This window comes from Dromaius novaehollandiae, chromosome 12, assembly GCF_036370855.1.
Source record: "Dromaius novaehollandiae isolate bDroNov1 chromosome 12, bDroNov1.hap1, whole genome shotgun sequence".
NCBI lineage: Eukaryota > Metazoa > Chordata > Aves > Casuariiformes > Dromaiidae > Dromaius > Dromaius novaehollandiae.
Window position 1 is genome coordinate 23,649,919 of NC_088109.1, and position 9,158 is coordinate 23,659,076.

Below are 9,158 nucleotides of genomic sequence, written 5' to 3' on the forward strand. Positions count from 1 at the left end.
AATTTGGCTCCCCCATTCCTGTTCAGTATTTCACTTCAAAGAGGAACCAAGTTCCTCTTTGGTCTGGTCTGGCCTGTCCAAAGAAAGGAAAGTTGAGCCCTTCCTTTTATATGAAATTGTTTATCATGTTTAGCCAGCCTGGACTAATCAAACTAAAGAACAGTGTAAGAAATGGTAGGTGTCCAACTCTGATGATTTTATCTTACATCTTTTAAAAATATTATTAAAGTACTTGATGCGGAAATAGAAAGAGTTCAGATGACTGGCAGCTTTCATTAAAAGAAAAAAGGAAAAAAAACAGTTTTGTCACTTGCAGAAAAAATCTGAAAATATGAACAGTATAAAACCCCTAAAACCAGAAGTCAAAATGATAGCAATGGAAAAGGAAAAAGAAAAACAAAATGTTTGTGATTTTTAGTGAGTAGGAAGCCAAACCACTTAAAGGTTCCCAATACTGGGAACCTTGGTTCCAGTCTTACCAGATTTTAGAGCACCAGATCAGATCACAGACAGGTCTAAGTTTTGAAACAGCTGGAAGAGTACTGCCTATTTTATTTTGATGACCTAAGGAAAGCAGTAAAAAAAAGGAGACTGTCACACTGAGAGATTTTTATTTTAAATCTAATACATCCACGAAATCTCTGTTCCTGAAAAAAGCAATTTTGAGTCTATCCAAATGTTTCAGTTCACTTTAAACTCAATGTTTCACTGTGATTTAAGATTATTTAAACTTTTTTAATGCCTTTCCCCTTCTTTATAGGGCAATTTTTGAATATGAATGCCAAGAAACTAAATAAAATACCCCATGTGTATCTCATGCTATTGTACCAGCCCCTAAATCAATATTATCCTCAAGTGTGAAGTGCAGAAACACCCTATGTTTCTGCTGGTTATTGGAATGCAGCACTAGTGATAATCTGGCACAAAACTCTAAATCACACTTATGTATAAACCCGTTGTAAAAGCAAAGAAGGATTTTATTAATATCTGACCATACTGCAATCACAAAGAATTTCCTACAGTGATTTGCAGAGCCTGTGTGTGGAAGCTATGTTGCAGCAAGAATTAATCTGCCCAGAGAGTTTTTTGCATGGCTTAGATAGTTTGTGGGCTGCAGCATTGGACAGGGCTGCCTTGGTCTGATGTCTGTGCATCCCGCTTCCCTTCCTCTACCATTTGCCAGTGATGGAAAATACTACTCAACTCACATCAGTCCCTTCTCCAAGGCCCTTCCTGTTATTTTCTGGTATCTGTACAGAAATCAGTGAGGAAAGCTGTCTTGCATTGCCATTGTGAGTTTCAGCTACAGCAGTTCTTTGTGCTGATATATTCTGTGCTATTAAAAACATGTGTGGGATACATGTGCCCGTTCATCCTGCTGCAAATATAGATGTGCCACTTGGCTGCTTTCCTCGTCTGTTGCTTGCTTTTCTTCTGTCAGTGTGATGTGCCACAGAGTTTCCCCTAGCATCTTTGGCTGTTGGCATATCTCAGCATGTGCGGCATGCTTGCTTTCCCGGGGGGCTGGCTGGCGCGAGGTTTGCTTGGGCAGCTGCCAGGCCTGGGGGCAGCAGCTTGCGCTGCCTGGCTGGGTGTTACGTGCTGGGGGAGAGCTGGCTACGCGCAGTGGCAGACGACTTCCCAGGCTGGCTGGCGGTCCCCTTCATGCCTGCAGCTCTTACGGCAACCCATTTCCTCAATGGATGCCGAACGCAGGCCTGGCTCAGACTACTGGGGCAAAGAAGCGTCAGTAAAACCTTCCTGAAGTGATGGCTGGAGCTGGTACCCTCATGCTGTGCCCGCCTTTGTGTTTCACAGAGCAGCTGGCAGATTTTATTTTTTTAGTCTTAAAAGGGAGCACATTTCTAACTCCTTTGCCTTTTTCTGGGTGAAAGGGCAGAATTTGCCCTACTCTGTATACCCTTTTTGCATTCTTACTTGAGTCAGCCCTTCCTTCTGTCCAGGACCTAGTTTTCTGAGGCATCATCCCCCACAATTTCTCTCAAAGTAATGGAAAACTTGTCACGTCCCACTGTTCCTGACTTAGTTACCTTGAAGCTTGGATAGGTTTCAAGGGCCTGCGTGGATGCAGCCACAATATGGCTTTTGGGTAAGTGTGGATTGATAACCAATGGTATTAGCAGTGGACTATTGAAATGTTACTGCAAGGGTGTAGATGATATCTTCAATGCACAGGTAGAGTGGAAATATATGTTGCATCTCAATCTTTTTATTATTTATCTTAAGTAATGGTTCAACCAAACTCAGTCACCGAACTGAGATAATGTATATATGCTACCTTCTGTTACTCAGTGTGAATTAATGGAGTACTGCCACTTACAGAAGGATAGTTGTGGACTAAAAATGTGAAAGAATGGCAAATGATGCGTTTAACAGTATCTTTCTAAAAATTTAAACAAGGTTGCAGAGACTTAGTATGTAATTTAAATATGCCCCTGGTCATCTTCAGAGTATGTATAAGGATTTGGCATTTCTTTTGCTCTTGCCACTATCTAATCCAAAAACTATGAAGCAAAAAAGCAGTGCTATTAAAATGGCTTGTATAAAATCTTTCTTGGAGAAATTTACCATGTAGAAAAGGCCACTTGGACATTTTTGACAGCATGGTACAATAAAGGCCTCTAAATGGCCTCAATCATTTAGGTTCTTTAATATGAACTACTTCTTTTTATCAGTTCCTAGCACTTAGCACTTGAAAATATGCCTGATGTGGCAATTAGAATGTCATATTAATGATACTGTTATGTATCATTTCTTTACTTAACCTATCTTCTGTATGCCAAAAAATGGCTACAAATATTTCCCATTCTTAGAGAATGCATCGGAATAATTCTGAAATACGGAGGGTTACCAGAAGACCCTCTAAAATATGCAGATTTTTCACAAGATTCATTCAAGTCTCTAGAATCTTTGCACTTGAGAAAATACGGCTTTATATGGATGGTGTGGAAGACTGGGCCAGTATAGTTAAAGCACTGGCTTGTACATTGGGGTGTCTGGCTTCAGTTTCTGCTCTGCCAGAAACAGCTAGTATGACCATAGCATGGTCATTTAGTGTAGCGCTATTAATTGTTCTGCTAAAGCCTGAAATGTCGATTCAGCCCATACTCATCAACTCTGTAAATCCCTTATGGCATTCCTACTAATGTTATATACAAGTTCATGGTATGATGTTGAATCGATACCGATCATCTCCTAACAGTTTTGTTTTCCACAACACATTCAGGCCCACAGTGAAAAGCCCAGTACAAATTTTCACAAATTCTATTCCTGTTTGTTTCCTTCAGCTTATTTGTCAGCCATGCATGCGGTGCAATGCAAGCTAAGCAGATGGAAACCACAATGCAAGCTAAGCTGACAGCAGATCCTTCACTGATTGTGGTGTCTTTAGGAGTAACCCAGTTTTTCCCTCACAAGCAACGAGAGTCCATGGTCTCTACCAGCATTCTCTCACAGGACTGCTATTATGGCAATGAGTGAAATAAAAACTGTGAGATGCTTAGTTTCTGGCTTTTACAAAAAGTGTAGGTGCCTAGAGGAGCAAAACTTCCTACAGTGGTTATGGCTGTAGTATAACCAGATTGCAGTTCGGCCTTCTCTGTGCACTCCTTCATATTCAGTGTAGCCTTTCTTCCTGATATATTGCCATATGAGAAATTCGCTTTTGCTGGCAGGTTTAAGTTAAAGAATATTTTCTGATGCTTTCAGTGTGCCATGAAGTAGGCTTTGTGTGTGAGTATTGCTAGCATGATTTAATTACATTGTTCTGCAGCTCTGCTATCCCTGAGATTTTTAAAAAGAAACAGCACAAATCTTTCACATGTCCCACTACCCTTAGTAGATTTAAAGCCTATGCAGTTTGAGTGGGTTTGGAATTTATTTGAAAGCCTTCTTACACCCATACAATTTATCCACAGCGATCAGCAGTTTACATCGTATTGATCAATGTGGTTATTGATTTATTCTGTGATTATACTGGCCTGGTATATACAGTACTGAAAAGTGCTGTTTTCCAAAAGTGATTGACTTCTTTCTTTATTGACTAAAATGAGCTGATAAAAATCCTTCTGGTGGAGCTAGAACAACTTTTTGGTATTCCTGCTTCTAGCAGAGAAAAGTATGAGACAAATGCTGCTGCAGGGTGGAGGAAAGAAGTTACAAGGTTTAACTCCTATTACTTTAATCTGAGTGAGCTGAAATCTAGCCCATAATCTTGGCAAGGTAACAAGCTAGAAGACTTGGATATTAAAAGGATGGGCAGGCATTTGAATTTTGAGGAAGAGGATTACACTGCTGTTCATTCTGCCAATTTCAACTAATGAATGCATTTTTTCAGAGTTTATTACTGTTCACTTATGCTAATAATCTCTGTCGCTTTCATCCAGCAAAAGGCTGGGAGCTTCAGCTGGGCTCCTGATGAAAATCTTAAGGCATCCCAAAATCCCCTAAAGGGGCAAAATGAATGTTGCTCTTTAAGACCTTTCCTGCTGTACTAGCGAAATATGCAAAGTTAGAGCATGTAAGAGCTACTCCTAGCACAGCTTCTAGCAGCGTCTGGGATATAGATGTTGCTTTACAGTGCCATAAAGTGGATATAACTCCCATTTATCATGACTGTTTTTAAGTTTTCCCAAATTGAGGTAAGAAGAATCCCATGACTGAAACATTTGATTGGTTATAATGCATTAGCTTTATGCTGTTCTCCTGGTGGAGCTGTTCTTTTAGCCACACTATCTAAGAAAAATCACACATGGCCACCCTTGAATGAATACTGGATCACAACACAGGAACCACCTCACTATCGGTGCAAAACATCATGGTTTCCTATAACTTCTGTATGTAATGAGTAGCTTGGAAAACTGAATTAACTTCAAATGCAGATATTCTCATGGGTAAATTCTCTCTACTCTGAGGCTTTTCCCAGGTCTCAAACCTATTCTGCACATGTGGTTGTATTTTTCTAAGAAATAAAAAAAACAACAAACAAACAAAGCAAAACTATACACCAAATACTGAACCTTTTTTTCCTACTGGGATTTCAGTGCTGCTTTTACGATGACAGTTTTCAAATGGAACTAATATTCCTAGACAATCTTGCATAACTTCACGAGAACCATAATGGAGGAGGGAAAAAAAAAGCTGAGATAAAATGCTGGATGAAAAAATATGGACAAAAATAAGAAAAGAGAAAGAGAAACCTTTATCTCAAAGTCCACAGTGAAACAGCCTGAATTTTGTCCACCTCTTTCCTCCCATGCCAGCCACCAAGGAATGCTGGTGTCAGTTCCTGTCTGATATTAAATAAGCCCACAAAGCCAGAAGCTACTTCAAATAATGGTGTGTATATATAGATAAATTACAGCAAACATATAGAAACATCAGTGGGACAGATCAATTGTTAAAGCCCTAGGAAATGAGAGCAAGGGTAAGGTGGGCAGCTGCAGAGAAGTTCTGGTTTAGCTGGCAGTCTTCAGTGTTTTTTCCTGCTTGTTTAAAAAGAATAAAATAAAATGAGAAATCAATTATCAGTCCTGAACAGCCAGAAATTTGGCTGTTCAATCATTATTTGATTTTATGAGCTTGTCTGAAAAAAACAGTTTTACTGAGTGGGATTTCATAACAACACTTTTGCTTACTCGAGGTCAGGAGAGGTAAAAAGAAATATCGGGGGCTGTTGTCACAGCCAGTGTCTTACAGCCAGTCCTCTGACTCAAAGACTTCTATTAGAGAGGCCACTTTCCTATACACTATGGGAATTTAAGCTAAAATAAAATATATTCTTCACTTTCCCACACAGTGACAATTGGCAATATTTGTGCTAGAGCTTGTTGGAATATGTTTCGTGAAACGGTTCCCCATCAGAAAACATTTCATCAGAGCAGAACATTAAGAGGAACATGTTGATTTTTGATATTTTCAAGAGAGAGATTTCCCAGTGACTGAGAATTAAATTGAGTATTTCATTTCAGTGTCTCTGCTTCTCTGACGTTTTTTTCTTTTGATGCATGCACTGTTTTGTTTTATGCAAACGTTTTTACTTACTAGTTTTGTTGGTTTTATAATGAATGATGTATTTGGTTTATTATACTCCCTCCCACTCCAGCATGCACAAATGTGCACAAACACAAGCACATTGTTTTTTGTTACATTAGAACATAATAACATTTCTTCAGCATGAGAAGCATTATGAGAACTTTCTGGTATTTTCAAATAGAATAGTTCAGAATGAATTTTTGAATGTTTCCATTTTCTATTCTCATTTACAGTGATAAAAAGTTTCAGAATTATCTACAAGGTGGAACACTTGTACTCTTAATTCCATATAATCTGTGCTGTACTAGGTTTGCAAGGCAGTAATGTTATATTTTTTTAATATATATACACATATGCATTCATGTATGTAGTGAAATGTGTAAAGCAAAATAATTATGGATCAATAAACAGCTTCTTTAGAGAACTTCTATAAACACCTACACTGTTCTGATTTGGAGATAATCTGTAACAGAAATGTTCTTGCAGGCTACTGAGTCACACAAGCCTTTTGAAAATTTTTCCTAAAGTCTAAACCATAAAAAATCCTTTTTGCTTCTGTTTAGTATATATACCTTTTTCCCAGTATCTCAGTTATCTGTTAGAAGAGAGATGCTGTGCCTATTGTATTGGTTGGCAAAAGATGACATTTTCGCATTAAGTAATGGATTTAATGCATAGGAGAGTTTGGTTTTAAGGATTTACATTAAGTTCACTTTTTTTCTGAGATTTTTTCCTCCAGTCTCTTTTTCCTCTAACTGATAGCCTTAAAACAGCAGGTTGGGTGACAGTCAAACACAGAGATCAGATGCCTAGGTAGTTCAGAAAGGAATATTCAACAGGATTTTATAGCACTCAGGTTTGAAATATCTTTCTTGCTCACTTCAGGCACTGCTGTGTGACATACATACACATACATTGAGACAGCTTAAGTGTCGTCAGCTCAGGTGGCCATAGCAGGCAGCGTGGCAGAGGTCGGCTGACCTCCAGCGCCCACCCAAGCACAGCAGCACCCTGCACAGTGGCGGCACTGAACTCTGTCCTGCTGCAGTGCCAAAATCTGCAGGCTCAGCTGCTTCCATGGGCTGTGCTGCAGCTGGCACACGTGGAGCATAAATACTTCCTGCATCAACACATGTCCACTGTCAGCATTCACAGGGGAATTGAGTGTACTTAGTAAAAATAAAATCAAAGATAAAGGGTAGTAACTAAGTGTTTTTTTTTTTAATTAGGAGCAGAAAATAAAAGTACATATAATGAAAAGAGTAATGTTTTTCATTTTCCTTGTCTCCCTGAGAAGAAAAATCAAAAGAGTGATTTTGAAATAGTAAGTAGTGTATAGCAGCAGACATTTGCATCTAAGGCCTATAATAATTTTTCTAATCTAGGAATGGCACTACATAAATGCTGATAAGTATGAGCTCCCAATCGTTTCTCCACATTAGGGGATGTGTGTGTCTCTCCCACTCCCCCATTTGCTGGAAGGTTTCTTTTATATATACATCCCTCTACAAATACATCATAGGTCTCTGACTTATTAGTTGTTCGAAGGAAATAAAATGATAACATGTCTTGCACTTTAAAACTTTGTTTAAAAAACATCTTAATAAAAACAGTAAAAGGCACATATGAAGTAAAATCATGGCTATTGCTTATCATCATGCCAGCCCAACAATTAGATTTTCTTTTTTAATTAAAGACATCAACTATAGTATGGTCACTTTGTAGCAGTTCACATCTTTAAATAAAATAAGCCTGCCAGCACTTATTGATTCATAGGCACTCCAAGCTATGCTGGTACATATCTTGGCATTTAATAAAATTAAATATCCCAGGCCAAATTATGCCATCAGTTTCTAATCAGTACAATCTCCAGTGCTTACTAGGGGTTTTGTTATTACTCACAGTGGCCAGAATGCTACCCTGAGATCTGTATGCCTCTCTCCCAACCTCGTAGATACTGGAATAAAGACATCTGCTCTCCTAGGAAGGAAAATTTCAGTTTGGGAAACAAGTCATATAGTGCTTCATCAGAGATACTTGATTTTTATGACATTTCTTTTGAGATCTAAACACTAAAATTCCCACATATTTTCCAAGCAAAATCTTCATTAAAGGAATTTGCTGGTAGCTAAAGAACTACAAGTAGTTTACAGAAACTCTCACACAGAATTGCAGATGCCTTCGTGTTTGTACAGAGCTGTCAAAAACACAGGTCCCTTTTAGTGCTGTGAAGAAACATTTTTTAGTGCATTTCCATTTTCAAAATTTGTTTTTTATTCTGATTAGGAGCAAAACTTAAACTTTTCTAAGTTCCTTTGTGAAGAATGTTTGTTTTAATGTTTTAACATTTACTTAATGCTTTAACATTATTTTTTGCACTTAAAAATGCAAGCCAAAATATACTATTTAAATAAAGCATAATTTTAAAAGGAAAAATGGGAACATTTCTTTGATTGGGTGCTAAAATACGATTTTTTGTATCAGTGAAACGTTCTGCTCTGCTGCTTTATTCTTGTACTGGAACTACATTTTTGTGTGGAAAAGGCACTGCCAGATTTTCATAGATCTGGGTGCACTATAGCAGTTTAAACCAAAAGTGGAAAAGCAGCAGCAAAGTTCTCTCTGGGTTATTTTGCAGCCCTTCTGTTTGGAAGATGATGGAGCTTTGCATTTTGGGACTTGTAGTCTCTCAGTGTTTTAAGGAGGAAAGGGGAGCCAGGCCTATTCGAAAACAACAGTTGTTCTATGAGCTGTACTTTGGCTGCTTACACTGAGTTTTTGTTTCTATCATCTACATGACAACTGTTAAAGGGAAATAGTTTTAAACTAGAGAATAAATTTACCAAAACATAGTTAGAAAAATATCCACAAATATCTCCTACATATTTTTTATTTTGCAAAGATTACAGTATGAGAAGAAGTGATTAATTGAAGCTTTACTTTACAGATGATATCTCAGGCCTAACAGGCTACATGCATAGTCAATATTCTGCAAATGTTTTGATTAATAAATCTTTATATAGCCCACTGCAACTTTATAGCTTTGCATTGATGTTTAAACTATTCAGAAAGCATAATGATTTTCCCTGCATGTTTTCTTGACT